The sequence below is a fragment of the Dermochelys coriacea genome, chromosome 1, assembly GCF_009764565.3.
Source record: "Dermochelys coriacea isolate rDerCor1 chromosome 1, rDerCor1.pri.v4, whole genome shotgun sequence".
Lineage (NCBI taxonomy): Eukaryota > Metazoa > Chordata > Testudines > Dermochelyidae > Dermochelys > Dermochelys coriacea.
Window position 1 is genome coordinate 332,168,319 of NC_050068.2, and position 22,409 is coordinate 332,190,727.

Consider the following 22,409-nt stretch of genomic DNA (forward strand, 5'->3'; position numbering starts at 1 on the left):
ATAAAACTAGTTAAATATGCAGGTCTTTATGGGCTCATAATAATAATATTGTATTTATTACAACCAGAATTAAGTTGTACATAGTCCAAGCTCCAGGCTAAATAATAACGGATTTTAATTAATTTGTTAAAGCTGTAGCATTCAACTCCATTAGTACAAGAATTCTATTAATCCACCCTGGCTATATTATAATAACTGCCTGATAAATATGGTCCTCTATTAGACAATGCATGCATTCAAAGAGCAGAGAAACATAAAATACTTGTAGCAATTAGCTAATATGGTAAAGCTAATAAAGGGGCTGTTCACAGAGCCAATGGCTGAGAAAGCAATAGAAATTGGTTTATCAAAACAATAAAACATCCATGTTTATTGTGTGCAGTAAACGAACATTTTGTCCCCCCAGTAGGATTTTCCCCCAAGGAAATCACACAGTCTTACAACTGGGGTCCTGAAGGAATTCTGTCCTTCCCCTCACCCATGTTCCCACAGTGAAAAAAAGCATTGTACAATTACCAGATATACTTGGGGAAATTATTTCCTTCCTCTGAAAAATAACAAGCCTTGGCTCCTTCCATAGGCAGGACACCCTAGTAGCCTTGTTTGGCTTTGCAAACCTTTTTATCTTAAGTTCTTATATGATTCCATTACCAGAGTATCTGAGAACTTCACAGTCTTTAATGTCCTTATTCTCTCAACATCCCACGAACATAGGGAAGTATTGTAATTCCCATTATACAGATGGGGAACTGAGAAACTGGATCTGGGCCTGAATGATTTGTTCAGGGGTCACACAGGAAATCTGTGGCAAAACAAATAACTGAAGACCCCCAAGCTATTGCTCTAACCAAAGCCCTAGCTATTGGTCTAACTCCTCGACCATCCTTCCTCTCTGCTGTTTTGAATATTATATTTACAATTTTGATATAATATATTGAAAAAGTGTATTTTGTCTTTGTATTATGGGTTATTAATACAGTAGGTAATGAAATAAACACAGACCAACAATACATCTTTCATCGAGGGATCCCAAAGAGCCTTACAAACATTTAATTAAGTCTCCTAACACACCTGTGAGAAAAGCAAGCATTCTAGAGGGATCACACTTCTCAACACCCAGCTCTGAAGCAGCTATTTCACAGTGCATAGTAAACTGCACAGAGGTTTAGGAGTGAGAATGATGAAGAATGCTGAATCCAAGCAAAATTGCAGGGGATGGATTAAGTGTGAAACTCAAGGTATTTTTTTCATAGAGCTTTGCTTTTGGTTTGGTTTATGTGGGGGTTCACACCTTGCATTTTGTTCTGACTTTTCAGACTCAAATAACTAAGCTGACCTCTATTTAACATCTCACCCAAAAGATTGCACCTCCAGCCACACAGTGCGCACTGTAACTGGTGTACTGATTTAGGAGAGTGTCACCTAATGAATGATCAGCACAAGCAGCTGTAGAAGCTGGGTGTGCTCTGGATGTTGATCCAGCTTGGCTCTCTCTACCTGTGGAGAGCTGGCAGAATCTTTGCACAAAACAGCACAGCTGCAAAACCTAGGTGGGGTGATGTCTGGAGCTGTATGTAAGGTACATTAAGTTGTTAACTGTCCAGAAATGTTTATAGTTAAAATAGTTAATATAAAATACATTATAGTTAAAATAAAGTTAAAATAATATAGCTTTGATACAAGTGGTAAACTAGGGAAGCTTCTGAATACCCTTTTGGAAAACTCTCAAAAATATTGGTTTTACACTACCCACCACCCTTCTACTAGCCAGGAAAAAGAACTTAGAAAGAGTTGTCAAGTGTTTCCAGTAGGAGCATTTAGCAAGGTTGAAAATAAGCATATCTAAGATTAGCGTTCATAATTAACACTAATTAGCCATCAAAATGATGGTGAAAATATATATGCTACAATTAATCAAAAGAAATGGTTGAAAATCTTTGTTGGAAGGGAAATGCTTTGCATGCTAACAGATCAATTCTTACTTCCTTAGATACATGAGTCATTTTCCTCAGGAATTTTCTTCTGTATTTGATGTGATGGAGACTACAGACCCCACACTGACCGAAATGATGTTAATGAGAGCCTGTGGGCCCAATGAGCCCCTCCCCCTTCCACCTGTGAGAGGTGTCAAGCCTGGAGGGAGGAGATAAAAGAGGCAATTCAGTAGTGGCTAACTGAGAGAATAAAAGAAAAGGAGTACTTGTGGCACCTTAGAGACTAACAAATTTGTTAGTCTCTAAGGTGCCACAAGTACTCCTTTTCTTTTTGAGAATACAGACTAACACGGCTGCTACTCTGAAACCTGAGAGAATAAACAAGTTTTCTGAGTTAGGCATGGGTAGAGCAGTCCCTAACAGAGACTCTCTTGGCAGCTACCTGGAAGGATGGACTAGCTGAGGCTAGTATCTAGCTAGAAACTCTGGAATATCAGGGTTTCATTGGGGCAGGTAGGCCTAGTGCAGGACCTTTTTTGTTTTTCATAACAAGTTTGGTTTCCCTATTGTTCTTGCTCATGTGCTTAGGCTCTAACTGATCACCATAAGTGGGTTAGGAAGGGATTTTTCCCCATGTCAAATTAGCAGTGACCTTAGGGGGGTTTGTCTTTGTAGCATGTTGGTACAGATGACTTTCCAGGATTATCTGGGTATAGCTCACTTAATCATTTCCTTGTCCTTGCCTTCCTGTTCTCTGCCTGTGGCATACAACAGTTTTTGGAGGGCTATAATACTCTGGTCTAAGTTCAGTTAGGATTTAGTATGAGGGTGTGGGTGGTGTTGGTGGCCTGTAACTTACAGGAGGTCAGACTAGATGATCTGTTGGTCCCTTCAGACCATGAACTCCATGAAGGAGGAGTGACAAAGATTGAGGCATCCCCCAGTCTTTAAAGAGGGGGCAAATCATAATGAAATGTAAGTCCCCAAAGCTACGGGGAACCCACCATTGCTTTAACGCTAGTTTGTATTAAATAGAATAAAGTTTAAAAAAAAAAAGGCAAAGCAAAATTATTTTTGAACACTTGACTGTAATATGTAGTAACATATTTTCACTGTACTGCATTTTTAGAATATTTCAGTAACACTGAAGATTACTGAATGATTTAATAGCCAATTAACTTTGCTCTATCATTCCCCTCCTATTGCTTAATTCACTGTTGCTTGGTGGCATGATTTAGATCTAACATCCCATGTAGAACAGAGGGCCCCACTCGCTGCTTGTCATGATACTTGATAATTAACTAAACTGAAAAGGTCAGGGAAAGAGGCCCCAGAAATGAGGCTCCTGTGGTGAGATCTTGTGTATACTAGGCTTGATCAAAGCAATTTACATCTGGACTCAAGCCACAGATGGTTTGAACTCTGAGGTAGTGGCTTGGAGGCAAATATATACATGTAGACCTAAAAAGACTGCTGAACGAGAATTCTGAGAATTTGGATCAGGACTCTCAATATTAGTCTCAGCCACAGTGAGCAACAATGGTGAGAACAATTAATTGAAAGGTGAATATGACAAATATTTCACTGCCATTGCTGAAAGCCATAGTTCAACACTGAAGAATATCATGCTGTTAGAGGGAAAGCTCATTGCTTAGGATTTTGGGGTAATTTACAATGTTACAGGCTAGAAATGTAAAGAAGGCCTTGTTAGACCATATAGATTAAACATTTAAATTCTAAAATGGAACATATTCCTGTTGCTAGTTATTCAATCAGTCTACTTATTAACTATGAGCTTGGATTAACACTTCACACTGTGTCCTCATCCTGAACATCTTCTACATATGGTGTAATGCAATATGTTGTTAACTCCATTCACTTAAACCAGGGCAAAGACCTGTGTGGAAACTCTTAATTTGAATTAGATTTATATTGATTTAGTTTAATTTAGTGAGAATCAACTTGAATTAACCCAACAAAAGATTAACTAAATGGGATTAACTAAAGTCATGTTTCAAACTGATTTTACTTCAACCAGTGCCACTTTGTGTATAGACAGGGCATAACATTTCAGTTAAGGCTTTGATGTCAAGGACTAGCTTTTCCTATCAGCTCTGTGGGTGTAAACCTGGAATAACTCCACTAGAATCAATGGGATCATATTGGTGAAAAACAGCATAAGTGAGATCACAATCAAGGCAAAACCAAATATTTCTGAATCTAACACCTCAGCTTGCAACCAGCACAAGACTTATTGTTAAGAAGCATTAACACACTTGTCACTACCTGTACAAGTGTGTAGAGAAAGGACACATGCTTAAATTTTGCATTTCCAGATCCTTTCCTGTAAAATTTTTTACCTGCAGCATTTTGCCACCTGCAGCATGATGCCAAGTGCCTCCAGGGTCACATGAGGATGGCTTCAAGGCATACAATGGTTACATCATGGTGGCGTTGACATCCTGCCATGTCCAAACAGCTGCTAAAAAGATGACAGGATACTATCTCTCACAAACCTATGCCCAGCTGTTGTCTAGTGTGAAGATTACTTCACTGACATGATACAGATTGCATGAAAAGTCCAAGGAAGCTGAAATTACCATTTGAAAAGGACTTTCCTCACCTCAGGGGTAACAGAGTCCTGCAGTTACCAGTGTTCAAACCACAGCCCAGCAGGAAGAGGAGACGGGGTGGTACTGCACCACCAAATCACTACAGGGCAGACCAAAGGGCAAAGAGTACACTAAAAGTCTTGATTTACAGGCTCTCCACCTCTCTGCATCCATGTTTGTTAATAGAAACAAACCCCTTTTTTTCCTTCCCCACAGAGTTTTAAGGATGGACTCTTTTTCCCTTCCTCGTGTTGAGTCTGCATGCTCCCTGTAGATCCTGAGGTCTCTGTGTGGAGTACACTTGGCTCCAGGGCACCTCCTGCATGGGGCTCACGGATACACAGGGATGGGATTCTTTATTCTGTCCCACTACTACCTGCATGGCTCCTGGTGAACAGGCAAAAGGGTCTCGACTTCCTGCAACATCCTCCTCCCTTCTGCTTGGTATGAGCGCCATTGGATTCATTAGTCAGAATCAGGATGCTACTTAGTAAAACTCTCACTGACTTCAGTGGGAGAAGAAATAGACCAACACTGAAAATCCTGTCCTATAAATCCTGTTGGAGGTTGGAATGTAAAACATTATTTAAATATAAACAAGTTAAGATTGCCACATTGGTGTGTTTATGACTTTGATTATTATGATTTCATGATCCATGCTGCATGTCTGAGTAAAATATGCAGATTTCATCCATATGAACTGGACACTGTGGGTGGAATTTTCAAATCCACTAAACGATGTAGCAACACAAGCCCTGGTGACTTTCAATGGGACTTATGTTCTTAAGTCACCTGTGTTCTGCTGAAAATCCCACCCTAAAATAATATTCTAGGGGAAATAACAAGGCTGTATCTTATTGCTTACAGATTTCAAACACAGTACCTTCGAAGTACAGGCACGCTGCGTGCTGCACTTAATACAAACTAAAAGCTTTCTCGCTGTGTGCCAAAATGCATAAATATAAAAAAGAAGGCAATGCCAAATATGAATAAGGAATTTTGTTTTAATTGCGTAATTAGTTTACAATTATCAAATTCTCTAATTCCATTTAAGGTTACAATCTGTGGATGCAGTGCTCATAAAGAGGTGCGCAGCTAGTAAAGAAGCTGGATGAGTAATCTTTCTTTTATTTATGTATTTTACAGACTGGCTTTGAAATAACAAGGAGTGCTGGCACAGTATTATAATGCTTCATATCTAAATATCATACTTCACTCCTTACAATGCTATCGCTATGCTTTTCACTGGGATTGTTATACATTAGCTAGATCCACACTCTGAACTCTTTCTCCTCATATGTACAATACCCAAGTTCTGTACAACATATATATGCATGTATCTAAACAATAGATTAGGGATGGGCAAAAATGTTTTAGACTGAATTCAGATGATTATGCAAAGAGACAGCTTGGCTTAATAGAGAGGTTAGGACCCTATTCCTAGCTGTGCTTCTAAATCTCTATGGGCTACATTGTGACTTGGACTATAAATTGCCACAAGGGGAAAATGAGAGAGGAACCATTTTACATACATATTCAGGCAACCCAGATCTTAAGCTCAAACATGTAGAGAGTAGCTCTTATTTCTGTCTGTCTTACTCGTAAATACTTGGATCCTATTACTGTAGTACTAGCATCCCTGTGAGATATGGCTGTACTATTGTTGCAATTCTACAGATGTGGAACAGAGGCATGGGAGATACTGAGTGACTTGCCCAAGGTTACACAAAAAGTCTGTGGTAGAGCAGGTACTTGAACTTGGGTCTCCAGAATGAAAGACTTGCATCATAACCACTGGATGATTCTTCCTCCTCAGCAGGTGTGTGGGCAGTGGACACAGCCTTGGCTTCACCTCTTTAATCAGCATCCCTTGCTAATGGCTGTGCCTGAAGGGACACACTAGTCTATTGGCATCTGGACAACTTACCTAACTTCTCTGCACCTCAGCTGCCCTTCTTATATTTTGAGATCTCATTTAAATAATATTTGTCACTGTAGTTTGCTCTGAGTCAGCAAAATCAGGCTGGAAATCTCATAAGAACAAGCTCTAAATTGAAATTCCCCACATACCTTTACAGTGATGTATCCAGCCTACACCAGAAACATTTATATTTTTGAAATGGCTTGGCTTAAGTTTGGTTCTAGAAATTGCAAATTTTCAGGTGCTTGGGGAGAAAAGAGGTCCTTAGGCTTCCCAACCCACTATGTCTGTTTCTAGGGTAAATATCTTATGGAGAAATACAAGATCAACTTTCCCCTTCTGCTTCCACAAAAGGAAGAACTCTTATTTCAATCATATAATTCATGTATTAATCAGTTTTACTTTTTATTACTGCCTTTCTGCCACTTTTAGGGAACATCTACACAGCAAGTAGGATCTTGCAGCAGCAAATCTCAGAGCCCAGTTCTACAGCCTTGGGGTCACACTACAGTGCTAAACCAACTGTGCCGATGTTTGGGCTCAGACTGGAGCTTGGGCTCAGAAGCCTGGGGCAGGGGGTGGATTTCAGAGCTGGAGCTTCAGTCCAAGCCACAATGTCTGCACTGCTTTTAGTGCGTAGCATGAGCCTAAGTCCGTAGATCCAGGCTCTGAGACTCGCTGCTGCAGGTTTTGCAGTGCAGTGTAGACATATGCTTAATGTTGATGGTGAGAGACCACATTGTCCATCCAGTGCTCACTGAAGAGAAGTCGAGGCAGTATTGGTGATGGTCCGACAGCACTCTAAATTCAGTAGTGAAATGTGGCCAACAGCCATTCCCTGCTTTCCCTCTCTGGAAAGGAGCAGCAGCTCCAAAAACAACTGCCTTGCTGGGTGTTATACATATTGAATCGGAAACTCGTACCTGATTCTAATCCAAATCAGCAGGCTGGGAAGGAAACCATAGTGCCTCAAGTACAGTAAACATTTCTCACTCACCATCAGCCAATTGAGATGTTCTGCCATCAAATATTTTATTGCCTAAGCAGGTGGCGGTGCTACAGATATGTCCCCAGTGGAGAATGACTTTTTCAATTATAATTCAAACACAGATGCATTGCTCTTTTGCAGAAGGATCATGTCTAATTCTATGTGCATTTACGGCATTATACAAAGTCATTCAGATAGTAGTGATGAGCATGGCAGAGAGAGATAGCTAGAGCTTGCATCTAAAGTCACACTTGTACCATATTAACAGTTCTTTCTACTGCTATAGCACAGAGCTATTGCACATACAAACAATACAGGTATTTGATTCAGATGAATTAGGAGACACAAGGTCATTGTTGCCATATGTTAAATAGGCTCAGAGTATCTGCAGCAGCTAGTCACAGGATAAACCCTCATGCATCTGCTGGCCAACAACCCTCTTGTACCCTCTTTCCTCCCAGGAATGCATATGCTCCTGAGATCTTCTTCAGTACGGAGTGAGCAACCCTGCCATCTCTCTGCATCCAAGTGTAAGGGGAAGGATATCTCCCACCCCTTCTACAAGTGAGGGGCCTAACATGGGGAGATGTAATATTTTGGTTTTGTTTTTAAGTTAACACATTTGAACCCGTAGTGGCCACGGTACCCATCTCTGACACCACCTGTCTGGCTGACTAGGGGTGGTGGCAAGGCTGTAAGCTGTGATAACAAAGATGGGGCTGCTCTTGTAGCCAATCACTCAGTCAGCAGAGGGTACTGTGCTAGCAGTAGATGGAGGTTAGCACCGTTTCATCATATAGTCACCTCCTAAACCTCAGTAAGACAATTTCATAGATAAACAACTCTGAAATATAGTCTCAGGTCTGATCCAAATCTGGCTCCAGATTCAGAAAATAGGTAATGGACCATCTAATCTAATCAACTGAATTATAATACATAAGGTCAGGGATCCTACCTACTACAAGGTATTCACTCACAAAAGCTTATGCTCCAATAAGTCTGTTAGTCTATAAGGTGTCACAGGACTATGTGCCGCTTTTAGAGATCCAGACTAACATGGCTACCCCTCTGATGCTTAAGGCCTTTAGAGTAGCTATGGCAGTTTCATAAAACCAAACACCTTCTCCATATGCGCCTAATCTTTAAATCATGGAAGCAATTAACTGGATTTACACTTGGATTCACAGCAGCAATTGGATGCTGGATGCACTTGGTATGTGGCATTGTGGTGATAATTATTAAGGAGGGCTAATAAGCAGGTGGATTTGGCTGGTAAAAGAGTGACGGAACTGCTGACCCTCGTAAAAATGTTAATGTTTAAAAGCCTGCCAGTTACAACTAACATTGGGGACGCTTCTGCAAACCCAACAGGCTTTTTATATCTTTAACAGTTTACCAAGGTCAGCATGTACCTATTCTTCTGCTAGCCAAACCCACCTGCTTATTAGCAGCCAGTGGCCTTTCTTATCAGTTATCACCACAATAAAACACACCAATCTAGCATACCAAATGAATCCAGCTCCCAGTTGCTACTATCCTTACCTCTGTATATCAGCAGCTCAAGGCCAGTTTGGATAAAGTACTTGTATCACCTGATGATATTCAAAGCAGAAATTACACCCTATGTACAAATTTACCCAAGCTCCAGCCTTACGCAGCCCCCTTCTGCACCTTGAAGGAACTATTGCTGGTCTCTGGAAGATCACACTTGCTCCTTGCCCTCTCCCCCCAGTTCTTCAGCAGTGTCAGCTGTCTGCTCCCCTTTCTGCCTTGATGGTGGGGGAGAGATGGGGGCCAACCAGGTCAGGACACTCTTTATTCAACCAGGCAGCTGTCCCAACTAAATACTAGTTGCATTTGTGGGGCCAGGTGCATTGAGCTATTTTTTCACTTTGAAATTTTCAGCGTAGTTTAGAAACTAATACTATTGTTAATGCAACTGTCACATTTATTGCAAATACAAGGTGTGATTCACCCCTGCATTAGTTCGGTTGTACAGCAATGTATCTCTCCTGAGTCAGAGTCCATGCGAAAGTGAGGCAAGGCAAGGCAGGAGTGAAACAGTGCCATAAGTTTTCTCAAGAGGATGTAACATCTTTTATTGTACCTCAACTTTTCTGTTAATTTTTCTTTTTAATATATGAAACTGAACCATTACAGCTGTGTTATACCAAAAGAGAATTATATACCATGTGAGGAATGTGTTTTTAAGGTTGTGGAAAACTGTACAAAAAACTAAATTGTGTTATTTGAAAAATACGATATCATAATGCATACACAATAGAGAGGAGTTAAAATTGTTTACACGACTTTCATTTTGCCATTTAATGGCTTCAGAGTGAATTTGCAGCTCAGCATTCTTTGAATGTAATTTTTTTATTTAAATTCAAATTCTTCAATTTCAAAAGAAAAAATTAAACAAAAATCAAACAAAATGAAAAGTTCCATCAGGTGTAGTGCTTTTCAAGACTGCATTAAAAATACTCTGTACAAAAACATACAAGCAATAGTGCAGCATCCCTGCTCTCTTCCCTGTATGCCTTCACCCAGGTATATGTATAGGCCTAATGCAGGCTAATTCACAAGGCTGTGCTGTGGGGAGGAAGGGTGAATTAGGGCTGAGGAAGAAATAGAGTCAGACCTCTACCTTCACATGAATCCAGAAAACCAATACTTAATTCAGCTGATGCGGAACTGCAACCAAAAAGCTTCATCTGACACTAGTGAAAAGTCAGAAAATGTGATGAGAAAGACTCCGTTGAATTCAATGGGAGCAGACCCATCACAAATCTCAAAGCAATCTGCAGTGGTATAGCTTGATTTTATGTGTGGTGTTACTGAAAGAAAGAGGTTTGGTGATGTGTATATGTTCACTCAGCAAACAAGTGTCAGCCAAATAATGTGAAATCAGATATTCTGGGTTAGGGGACAACTTCTATTCCACTGCATTATGGATTCACTAAGGCAAGTCATTCAATCTGCGTATCAAATGATCCATCTTTGAAATGTGCCTCACTTGGCACCTTTACAACTGTAGATTCAAAGTGCTTCAAAAAAGGTTGGTACAAATTAGTGGCCTAATTTTTCTGATAGTGGAGACTGCGACCTGGTCTAATCTAGAAATTTTTGTCAGTATAGAAGAGTCTATTAAGAGTGTTATCCCTTGACCCTTTATATTGGCAAAAGCCCTAGAGCAGTCAGTAATACCAGCAAAAAAGTACATTTTGTCAGTATTGCTTATTTTGTTGGGTTACAAGCTTTGTCTACACCAGGAGGTAGGGTTGCCAGGCATCCGGTATTGAACCGGAACGCCCAGTTGAAAAGAGACCCTCGCAGCTCCGGTCAGCACTGCTGACTGGGTCATTAAAAGTCTGGTTGGTCATCCACAGCAGGGCAGGCAGGGTGCCTGCTCGGCTCCATGGGGGCTCCCAGAAAACTGCTGGCATCTCCCTCTGGCTCCTTGGCATAGGATTGGCCACCGGGGCTCCGAGTGCTGCTCTGTCCCTCCAGTGCCAGCTCTGCAGCTCCCATTGGTCGGGAACCACGGCCAATGGAAGCTGCAGGGGCGGCACCTGCAGGCAGGGGAAGAGCACAGAACCACCCAGCCACTCCTCTGCCTAGGAGACAGAGAGAGATGCCGGCAGCTTCCTGGGAGCCACCTGAGGTAAGCGCCACCTGAAGCCCGGACCCCAAACCTGCTCCCACACCCCAAGCCCCAGCTCATAGCTTCCTCCTGCACCCCAAACCCCACATCACAGGCCCCAGCCCACACCCCAACCCCTGCCCCATCCTGGAGCCCCACACCCACACACGGAACCCCACATTTCTGGCCCCACCCTGAAGCCCTCAGCCCCAGCCCAGAGACCTCACGCCTCCCACACCTCAACCACCTGCCCCAGCCCCCTCCCACTCTCCAAAATCCTTGGCCCCAACCCCCAGCCTGGAACCCCCTCCTACACCCGAAACCCCACATTCTCCAGCCCCACCCCGCACCCTGAACTGGAGCCCTCACCCCGTCTCAAACCCCAACCTCCTGCCCCAGCCCAGTGAATATGAGCAAGTGAGTGAGGGTGGGGGAGAGCAAGCGACAGAGAGAGTGGGGATGGAGTGAGCAGGGATGAGGCCTCGGAGAAGGAATGTGGTGGGGATGTGGTAAAGATGTTCGTTTTTCTGCAAATAGAAAGTTGGCAACCCTATCAGGAGGCTTGCTAGTATAGCTACACTGACAAGCCCTTTCTAGTGTAGATAAGGTCTAAGGCACATAAAAATGAAGTGAGTTGCTTCTGTTCAGATCCACAACTTGTGAAGTACCATTTGCCTCATTCATTTTGCAGTTCACACACACATGCACATTCACTGAGCAATGTTTGACATCTACATATGAGCTTCACAGGCTACCCACATTCACAACCCTGCTCAAAAGTGTTTGGGGGAAAAACATACTAAGAACGAACCAGAGTCTCGTAACCTTACTTGTGCTTGGTAGCACTTTTTTGCACACGTGGCATAACTTCAGTCTCAGTCAGGGTTTCAGAATATGCTCCTAAATGTACTGGGGGCAGGTACTATCTTCCCCTATTGCATTTGGAAGTGCACAGAGTTGCTACTGGCATTCAGTTTAATAATAATGGCCAAGGTTACTTGCGCATTTGTAAGCACATATTAAAGGTAAGCAAAACAATGAAAATTTGCATTCACAATGATTGCTCAGAGCTAATGTTTAAAACTAAGGCCTAGAAGAGCCAAACCAATAGAATTATCCTGGCAACAGTCATTAGCAATCACATTAAATTTTTTCTTTTTCGCAATCACATTATATTTTTCCTTTTTCGCATATAGTATAATATGAGCCAGTGGAATGGATTTGCTTTGTGTATACCATGCTATGCTGTCTACATTTCGGTCTTAGTTAATGTCAGTCCAACCACAGGGGACAACCCAAGAGGGATTCCAGAAATGTATCCAGGCATCCTCAATACAGGAAACTGAATCAGTGTATTTGGAGCACGAAAAGAACATAAATGTATGAAGGTTGAATGAAAACTGTGGGAAATGGCAGATTTATAATACTTTGCACCACAGTACAAGTGATGGCAGCACTCATAGATGGCAGAGGTCCCAGACATATATCAGGAAATATGCTATTTGGAAAAAGCATCTGAAACCTGAATTTTGGAGTCCCCTTTTTGCTCAAGAAAAAACTCAGCCCTTCTCCTATTGATATCAATGCCAAAATGTCTACTCACTTCAGTAATTTAGAGGACTGCTCTTTTTCATTTGGAAATGGGCTCGTTTTCATTGGAGAAGAGGCCCATATTGGAGCAAAAAATTGTGAAATCTACTACTACTACTTGGAGAAACAGGCTCACTTACAAGCTTATGAAGAAATACAAAGAATCAGCACTTCTAGAATTTTCACTTCTGGTTGTGAATAATTTACACACCTCTGGAGTTCATCCCCAGAATAGCCCCACCATGTGCACTGAATCAGGCTTGTGAAAGTGAAGGAGGCTGTTGTCCATAAGAGCCCTGCCTCTTTTTGTCGGCACTGGAAGATGTGTAGGGAACGAGTCAGGGGATTGCAGGAAGAGAAAGGATGATCTCATGGTTAAGGCAGTTGAATGCTGCCATAGAGAATTGGAGTCCATGCCTCAGTGTTCCTGTGTGATGCTAGGCAAGTCCCTTACGCCACATTTTTCACAGGTGGTCACTAACTGTGTGTAGTCCTCATTTTCCGGGTGCCAGTCTTGAGTCCCTGTAGGTCTGATTTGCAGAAGGGCTGAGCACTCACAATTGCCACTGAAGTCAAGGGGAGCTGTGCTTTGAACATATACAGTACTAGATGATGTTATGTGTTCCTAAAAGTCGGGTTCTAGGTATCTCATACTGGGTACCCAAAATTAGTGGATTATTTTAACCTTAATCTTTGTGTATCTCAATTCCCTATCTGTAAAACAGAGTTTATAATACCCCCTTATCTCACATGTTGTGAAAATAAATTCATTAACGGTTGTAAAGCTACTATAATGAGCATCACAGAAAAGCCCACGAGGAAATGAATATTTCCATCTTCAGAGAGAGTTTGAGTAGAGTGCAGGAAAGATGGCATGGGGCCACATATTAAACAATGAGGTGAAAACTAAATATTGAATAGCTGCTCTGTGGGCATTTTATATTCTGAGTGCAGAATGAGGTAGGGATCCTGTGGGAAAAAATAGCATGTGATCATGTAATTGAAAACTGTATCATAATAACAGGTTTCAGAGTAGCAGCTGTGTTAATCTGTATTTGCAAAAAAGAAAAGGAGTACTTGTGGCACCTTAGAGACTAACACATTTATTTGAGCATAAGCTTTCGTGAGCTACAGCTCACTTCATCAGATGCATTCGGTGGAAAATACAGTATATGCACAAAGGGCTGGAATTAAGATTGCACAGACAACCTTTACACTCTGGAATTTCCTAACTTTTGAGTGACACTGCAACCTTAACATTCTCTTCCCAAAGTTTTTTCCATGTAATACATACACACAGATGACCATTCTGGTTACATGTTGATGTGAAGGGATGATTGACCTGTTACATTAAATGGCTTCCACTTTCTATTTGCAAATTATTGTACTTGCTGATTGTGACACAGTGTTCACCCCCACACCAGCCCTGAAGGGCCAATTAATGTGATAGACCCCCACATAGAGGATTACTGGAAAAGTAATCCCTGATTGGAAGCTGGAGCTCAGTTGATCAGGTGTGGGCTGGGCTTTTATAAAGCCAGGAAGATGGAAATAGAAAGGGCTCTAGTCACCCTCTGCGTATTACAGAAGGAAGGGGGGAATCCAGGAGAAGGGTAGGACCCTGGGGAGCCTGGCCCTGAGAGAAGGGTGTACGAAGAAAGCCTCTGGGAGGCGGTGTAGGATATGGCCCAGGAAGAGAGCAGCCAGGTTGGGGACTGAGCAGATCTTGGCTGTGTGTTGTAAGGTCCCTGGGCTGGAACCTAGAGTAGTGAGCGAGCCCAGGTTCTCCTAGCAGCCCCCAATGGAATGGCACTGCCTGGACAGCGGGTCCAATGGGGTTAGGAGTCTCAGAAGGGGAATTCACACAGTGACCTGGCTGGAGGGCCAAGTCATGAAAAGGAAGCTACAGCTGCTGGAGTGAGAGAAGGGCCACAAAGTGAGAGGACAGCATATTGAGAGACCACAAGTGGACGTGTTGGATCTGGAAGAGAGCTATTCCCCAGAGCAGTCGGGGGGAGGCACCCTAGCAGTGAGTGTACCCCATGACACTGATATTTGATAATACAGCTTGTCAACTTCCCATTTCTCGTGCAACCCTGTCCCTGAGGGATGGGGGGACCTAGAGGTACCTCTGAGAGACAAGAGTCTCAACAGCACCACTCAGGATAGGGGAGTCTTTTCATTGACCTTAATAAACTGTGGATTGGGCTCTAAAAGAGCTGACATGGCAGAGTGCTAATAACCCTATAGTTCAGATAAGATGATAAAAGGATTTTCCAATATAGTTTACGCTATATTATAGTAAACCCCAGGTTTAGTCTGTAAGGCATGTGTGTGTATTAAATAAAATGAGGTCATGGCCTGTGCATACACTGGTAGTGCGCTTCACCAGCGCAGAACTAAGGTAACCCAGGCCACTGATGTAAATGATAAACACATGTACAGTAGAAATAATACAGTGGTTTTGCTTCTAGCTAGAAGAAATTCTCAGTGTGTTTATAATGTCCTTTTGATGTGAATTGTAAACCTGTGAACAAAAGGCCATGGGATTCTTTGGATGAAACGTCAGTCATAAATATAATATGAAAAGCCGTTTTAAAGAGTTGTGAAATAAATAAACAGTGACATATACATCACACAAAACATAGCTTGGTTACTTTTGGAAAAACTTGCCAAGACAATCTTTGGTTCCCACAAATTACAAAGTATTATTTTTGAGATGGTAAAAACCTTCTTTAAAACTAGTTAGTTATTTAAACTGAAAAGTATATGTTTGAACAGACAGGGGAGATTAGGATTTACATTGAAAATCTTTTTCATTACTCTTAAAACAAAATACCCAAGCTGCCCACATTAGAATTTAACATGAAATAAGTGATTTCGGGGAGAAAAATTAGAGCGGCTACATCACTCATATCTATCGCCACACTCAAACCGAACCTACTTTGGAGTTCTAAAATATAGATCCTAAATATATTCAGATGTTGTTTTCACCACTGATTCCCAACCAGGACTGAGTGGATGTGCCAAAACTTGCTCTTAGTGTATTTCCTGCTCTATCTGGAAGGGAAGGACAGAGAATCTAGTGACAGCCTCTTCTGATGAAAAGTCCACAGCAATTTAAATAAGTTCAGAAGATCTGGATACTTGATATGTTCTAAGTAAACAGCCAAATATATGCTTGCTTAACTGAACCACTGGGGAACTATGATTTTTTCCAGGATCACCCATTTATAATTGGAATAGCACAAGTTTTGCAGGCTGATCTCATACAAGCTGAGGCACTGCTTTTCTTGCCGAGCCATATGCCCCTGTTTTGACCTCACTAAAATAATATACACAGTGGCAGAAATGGTGTATAATGTTTACACCACACAGGTGATAAAATATCTTATTGCATGTGATGCGAGGTCTGAATGCAAACTTAGTTCTTTCTAAAGGGGTGTCTTCAAATTGAAGCCTACAGCTTGTTCCATCCATGGGACTAAAGTACAGCTTTTCCCAGTTGAGCTGAGTGAGGGAGAGTGGAGAGATGATGCTTGAACAGTACTGGCTAGAGTAATCTTTCTTACCGGGAAAGTTTGTGGGTGGAGGGGAGAAGGGGCACTAAGAGCAGTTTCTATACCTTGCAGTGCAGGAGATATCTGACCTGGTCACTGGTCCACCAACCATGCAAAAATAAAGGTAATTTACCAGAGAGGCCAGAATGCTTTTGGTATCCCTGCTCATCCTAGGCCTGTCTGATCTTCTCTTTTCAGATCATATTCAAAACTACAGTCCTGACCACTTCTTGGTATTGACAAAAGGAGGGTGTCATGGCCCAATTCCCACTGACGTATTTACCATTCAAATTTTATGCAGGGAAAACATAGAATCTTGCCTATTGCAGCTACTGTGACCAAACAGGCAGAGCCTGGTTCTCAGATGATATAAAACAGCATAGCCCTACTTCAATTGAGTTATGCTGATTGACACCATCTGAGGAGATGACCACAGCTTCTTTAGTCCACAAATATTAAAAGATTGGGAAAAGATGCCAACATACCCTGAAATCGTTCCACAGTAATGTCTCCAGTATAACCAACTATCAACCTGATCGTCAATGAACAAATTACAATTTTGATTAGCTTTTACAAACATTTATCTTTTTGCTGCCTGAAACATCTGATTCAGGCTGCACAACCCTTTCAACTAAATGAGTTGCTGTTGCACAGTGTACCATTAGCTTATATAAACCTGCTGCTGTAAGAATCCATTACCACAAAGCTGCTAGTGACATATTGATGTTCAAGCTGCAGCTGATCCCCTTGAGACTACAGAGCATATGGCTGTTTGTGAGACCTGCTGGGTAAAACATGTTGATGAGAAAAGAAAAACTGAAGTCCTTTATTGTAGGTGTGTTCTTGTTTCATTTTTTTTTAAATGAAATGTTAATTGTATTTAGACTGAACCCTCATAAGTACAGGTTCTTGGTCTTCCTCTGTGTTTCAGGAGGAGTTGGTAATGCTTTATTATTAGAGCCATAGTACTAAATTAAACACATTAGAAATTTGAACCAAAGCAAGGTATTGGAAGACTGTATAGGCAATATCTATTTTTACAAACTTGATTCAGACTATAGTAAAAGACATGCCTTTAATGGGCTTTGGATCAGGCTCTATATTAGTCACTGTGAGTCTTTCCATTGACTTCAATGGGTTTTGGATCAGGCTCAGAGAAAAGAACACTTGAAAAGGAAATTTCATGTTTATCCAATATGTCTATATATTGCTGTATCATAACATCCATATTTAGTGTCAAATCAGATTTATTTACACTTTTGAATATTAACATGTACAATTAACTTTTAAAATCTAGATATAGGTGACGAGACTTCAGCAGAGCTGCTCAGTAGGGACCTGCTTTTTTTTGCTTTCTGTATCTAGTCCTATTAAATACTTGCATAAGCTCCAGCAATAGAGCAGTAGATATTGAGCAGTAGATATGTCTGAACTGAGCAGAATGCTTAAATGTATGAAGCAAATCTCCAATTCAGAGTTAGCAGAATAATGACACTTAAATAGTGCAGCCGAAATGTAAACCCCCCCCCATTTTTTTTATTTCATGATGTTCAGCCAATAGCACTTTTATTTCTGTATTTACAGATGATTTCTACATGGTCTGAGTTGATATGGAAACATTCCGAGACATGGTGGCAGTATAGAGCCTTGAGTGACTGCAGAGAAATAGTTGCTATTTCAGCACACTAGAGGGAGGGCAGGAAGTTGTTAACCATGCTCAGTAGCTGTTTTGAAGCTGAGGTTGCAGGCATAATTAAGGGCAAACATTCCTGCATTTACCACATACCATTTTAATTATTAACTGGAAACATCTGGCCAATCAATAGTAAGTTCTAGCATAGGTACAAACCTGGTCTCCATTTGAGCACCAGTCAGATCCAGCCCAGCCCCCAGGGAGAAAATAGACCTTCCTGGGGTGACTCAGACTGAATCAGGCGGGTGGGTGGGGGGTGGATCTCAGTGCAGTTTTCTGTAAATTTTACAGAAGTCACTGGGATTAAGACTGGGAACCGCCTCTCAGGAAGAATTCCAGACTTGGACATGTATTACATCATTGAACCAGAGACAGTGTGAGCCTAACAATTACAATCATTGTCATGTTCATTTCTGACATGAAGTTGTGTATGTGCTCAGTATTGTGGAAGCTGAAATAACTGGTTATATAGTACAACAAAATGCCTTATCCGCTTGTCAATATAATACCCAGGGTGAGCCCATGTGAAATCAAAAGATCTCAGATTGTCAGAAGTCCCAGTCCCTGTATTTACTTTATAAGGTATTATATATTTTATTTTGGGTTTCAGGCCCTATTATATTAATTTAAAGGAAAATAATATATCTAGTTGGTGGTGGTAGTCCAGCTAAGGTGTATTGTAACTGCTGTGCTTGTAATGGTTTAAGTGTTTTTCATAAAAAGAATTTGAAATTAATTGTGTGTGCATAACTGTCTTATAGTAAAGACTTATACTGGATTCCTAAGAGAAAAAAAGTGAATCCTCTTATAATTTCTACTTCTAGTATTAATATGGAAAATCCAGCTGTCTTCTTGCATGGATAGGAATTCATGGTCTCTGCAAATACTTTGTCAGAGAAAGGAACTCTGTATCACAGAATTGGTAAGTAGATTGACTCCCCTCCCCTCTACCTAGGTTACATAAAGGTCAAATGTCTCATTCAATGTCTCAAGCCATTTACTGGCACTATGGATACAGGTTTCAATCTTCTGAGATAATTACAATGGTGATCCACTATATCCCGTGAAAATACTGCTGACTGAAGGGGTTCAAGACAATTTAAATATACCCTATAAATCAATATAAAAGGAAGAATACATAAGTATTGTCATTAGGCAGCAAAGAGGACCAACTGATGTAAATCAATGTAGCTCCATTGACTATGCCTGTACCTCTGAAGGTTAAATCAGAGGTTAGTTTCCATCTACTATATATGGTGTGAAGAATACATAGAACCTTCAGAATCATGTCATGTTAATAATGAGTGAGTATACAATTCATGTGGGAGATCCTTAAACAGCATACAACTGATCTGGTAGCTCTCTGAAAGTAGATCAAGACTTTCATTCCAAAGATGTTCTCTGAAGAATGACAGCCTGGGTATGACAATGAAGGAAAGTGGGGTGGGTTTTTTTGTTTTTTGTTCCCCCCACCCCTCATTTTAGGTCTTCAACACAGAAGATTCTTGTATCAAACAATTTTGTTGCCACTATGGTTATTTCAGGCATCAGCCTTGAAGCATTCTAGACTAGCTGCAAGCCAATCTGGTCCCCTGGTACGTCTAATGGAATATTCATAACAAACTAAGAATTGCTTTCGCCCATAGACCTTATAAGCTATTTTGGCTTCCACTCTGCTCACTTCCAGGTGAAGAGACACATCAGAGAAGGAGATATGCAATGAAAGGAAAATTGTAAGGATTTCTACACTTTAGAAAGCCCAATAAATAGTTCCTAAGTAAGGATACATGATACAGATATATTGAAAATGAACATTCAAAGATGTTTTAGAAATTCTGAACCTGCTGTCTTTTTACCACAAACAATGTTTAGCTCTGTCAGATTCAGTCAGAAAAGCAGGATAAAACAAGAGTAGAAGTGAATTGCTTTAACATATCTTAGTGTGTTTATAGGGGTGTACTGTGATTATAGCACCCCGGCTCCATGCCACAACAACCAAACCTTTACCCTTCTACAACTCTTCACTTCCTCAACATAATCCCACAGTACCTTCCTGGTTGTCAGAAAATAAGACTCAAACCACTTTTCTTTTTAATTTACTGACCTCCCTCACTCTTGCCAATCTGTTCATTGCAGGATCATTGGAGGCCTGCCTCTGTGCTGCACTGGCTGTCGTCCTCAAGCCTCACTCACTCCAATCATTACCTCGATTAGAGCTATCCCATGATGCGTTGTGAATCTCTAACCTATGGAAAGCCCTGTAGCACTTAAGCCTGGCAGATCTACTAAGTGTACAGTGGAGTCTGCTGAGTGTCAGCAAAGGAAGGAAATCTACTGTGAGCAAAAGTTACTTTTGGTTGGATATGTTTGGATGGGTTCAGTTTCCTATCTAAACTTTCAAACAAAGTTTGATTCAGTTTTAATTCAACTAAAGTTTGACCGTCATCTTTACTGGTGTGGTTTGGGGTTTTTTTGTTTTTTTTTTTAAACCGGTTGGTCAGAGGACAGATATGCATATGCTCAGTAGCTCTTGAACTTTTCCTAACAAGTCTGGCACATGTTTAATTGTAAAGTCATGTACTTAGAAGTGTGTGTGAGACGTTAAAACTATAGTGTGTGTGAGAAGCCACAGTTTGGTATCAATCGTAATTCTCCCACCCAAAGAATGTTCTCCTGTTAACAAAAGTATATTCGTTGGTAGGACAGACAATGACTGGCAGCTAGCTTGGTAGCCCTCATGGATCTAGGCAAAGGGTCAAGACAATTCAAGTCTTGCACCTCATCCCTGTACTGATGTTACAGTACAATAATTGACAGAGCTGAATTGTTGGGGGTGCCATCTTTTGCATTAATGTGCTGTGTTTTCTGTTTCTCTTGTGCGGAAACTAAAGAGCCAGTGGGACTCTTCAGAAAGCTTATAGAGTAACCCTAAGCCTGCTAGCCAAGGTTTTCTCTTAGTAAACTAGCTGAGCTATCCAAGACTGCTGTTGCATATGATGTCTTGATTTTTATAAGTACTGAGTGTAATAGCACCCACAAATCTTGGTAAGATCAACACCTCTAACAAAATCTATAGCAGACCGTAAGTGTTCAATTGTCAGATTTTCCTGCACATTCAGTTCCCAGCTATAGTCTAATATATTGCTAGGATATCTTAAGTATGAGGCTCAGAATCAAACCAGGTTTGGACATTTTTAATGGGGAGTTATTTTTACAAACACATGTAGGGCTTTTCATTGTTTCTACAATTACTCTTGAATGGTTTATAATATGACAAAAATGAAACACCAATGTATAAATACTTGGAAGTAAAGAATGATGGAGGGGAAAAAAGAGGGAAATCTATTTATAAAACCCCTAAAGGATAGGATCTATTGACTTAATATACCTTCCCCTCGTTCTCCTCCTGTGTAATATTTACTATAGTCAGTACGGAAAGCTTTCTATACTCTCTTACATAAGAACAGCCATGCTGGACATACCATTGGTCCATATAGCTCAGTATCCTGGTCTCTGGCAGTGTCCAATGCTTCTGGCCATTGGAGGTTTAGGGATGCAACCCCACCCAGAACATGGAGTTGCATCCCTGGCCATCTTGGCTAACAGCCATTGATTGACCTATCTAATTCTTTTCTGAACTCAGTTATAGTTTTGGCCTTCACATCATCTCATGGCAATGAGTTCCACAGGTTGACTGTGCATTGTATAAAATAAGTACTTCCAACCTTATAGATCTGGATCCCCATTTCTGTATCTTACTGAGTGGATGAACTGTCAAATAGAACTCCAGTTACTTACTCACTGCACAATGAGAATTCAAGTATCTCATCCAAGTTTTTTTGCTTCTGCTTTTAGATTTTCTCCATAGTAGGTAGCAAAACTCTGCTTAAAAAGCTCAGAGGCCAAATTCTGAGCTGCTAACTTCATTGATTTCAGTGAAATTTTGCCAGCTGAGCATTTGGCCCTAAGCAATATACTCTGGGCATGTGGAACTCTATACTTTATATACTGTCACCTATTTTCAGTGGAGTGATCAGGCTCATCAGCTATCAGGCTCAAATAAAACAATCATTGAACAGTACAATGTACATATGTAACTTCATTTAGCATTCTTAATGCATAGCATTACCATAGGTCACCATAGGCTGATTTCATGCCTGGGGAGACAAGCTAAGATTAAACACCACACCCAAAGTCTGTTCAGGCCTTTCTTTTTCAGTGCACACTTGATTCTGCAAACAAAAGTTCACAAAGTAGCACGAAAACAAAGCTATTCCCCTGACCAAAGCATGGACCCAGAGGCCTTTCCCCTTGTACCTCTCTCCCCTGCTCCAGGGTCTACCAGACAAAACATCCACTTTCTGCAGCTTCCCCTTCAACTGGGCTCTCTAACCTTTTATAGGAATTACCTGACTGTTTCCAAGCTGTGTCTGACAATCAAACAGGACTGGCTGGCCCCAGGCCCTTA

General features: G+C 41.1%; 1 protein-coding gene and 2 long non-coding RNA genes across 3 annotated transcripts in view; 2 read left to right on the plus strand and 1 right to left on the minus strand.

Annotated features, from left to right (window-relative positions):
- Positions 1 to 22,409, minus strand: part of SEMA3C (semaphorin 3C) — a 161,914-nt gene that overhangs the window by 101,437 nt on the left and 38,068 nt on the right. The window lies entirely within an intron of this gene.
- LOC119848640 lies at positions 1,472 to 21,244 on the plus strand. The gene is made up of 3 exons (XR_005290299.2): positions 1,472 to 1,579; positions 18,766 to 18,863; positions 20,078 to 21,244. It is a non-coding gene; the product is annotated as an uncharacterized LOC119848640 (long non-coding RNA).
- On the plus strand, positions 14,443 to 18,312 carry LOC122456787. Its single transcript, XR_006275851.1, has 3 exons — positions 14,443 to 14,717; positions 16,321 to 16,372; positions 18,233 to 18,312. It is a non-coding gene; the product is annotated as an uncharacterized LOC122456787 (long non-coding RNA).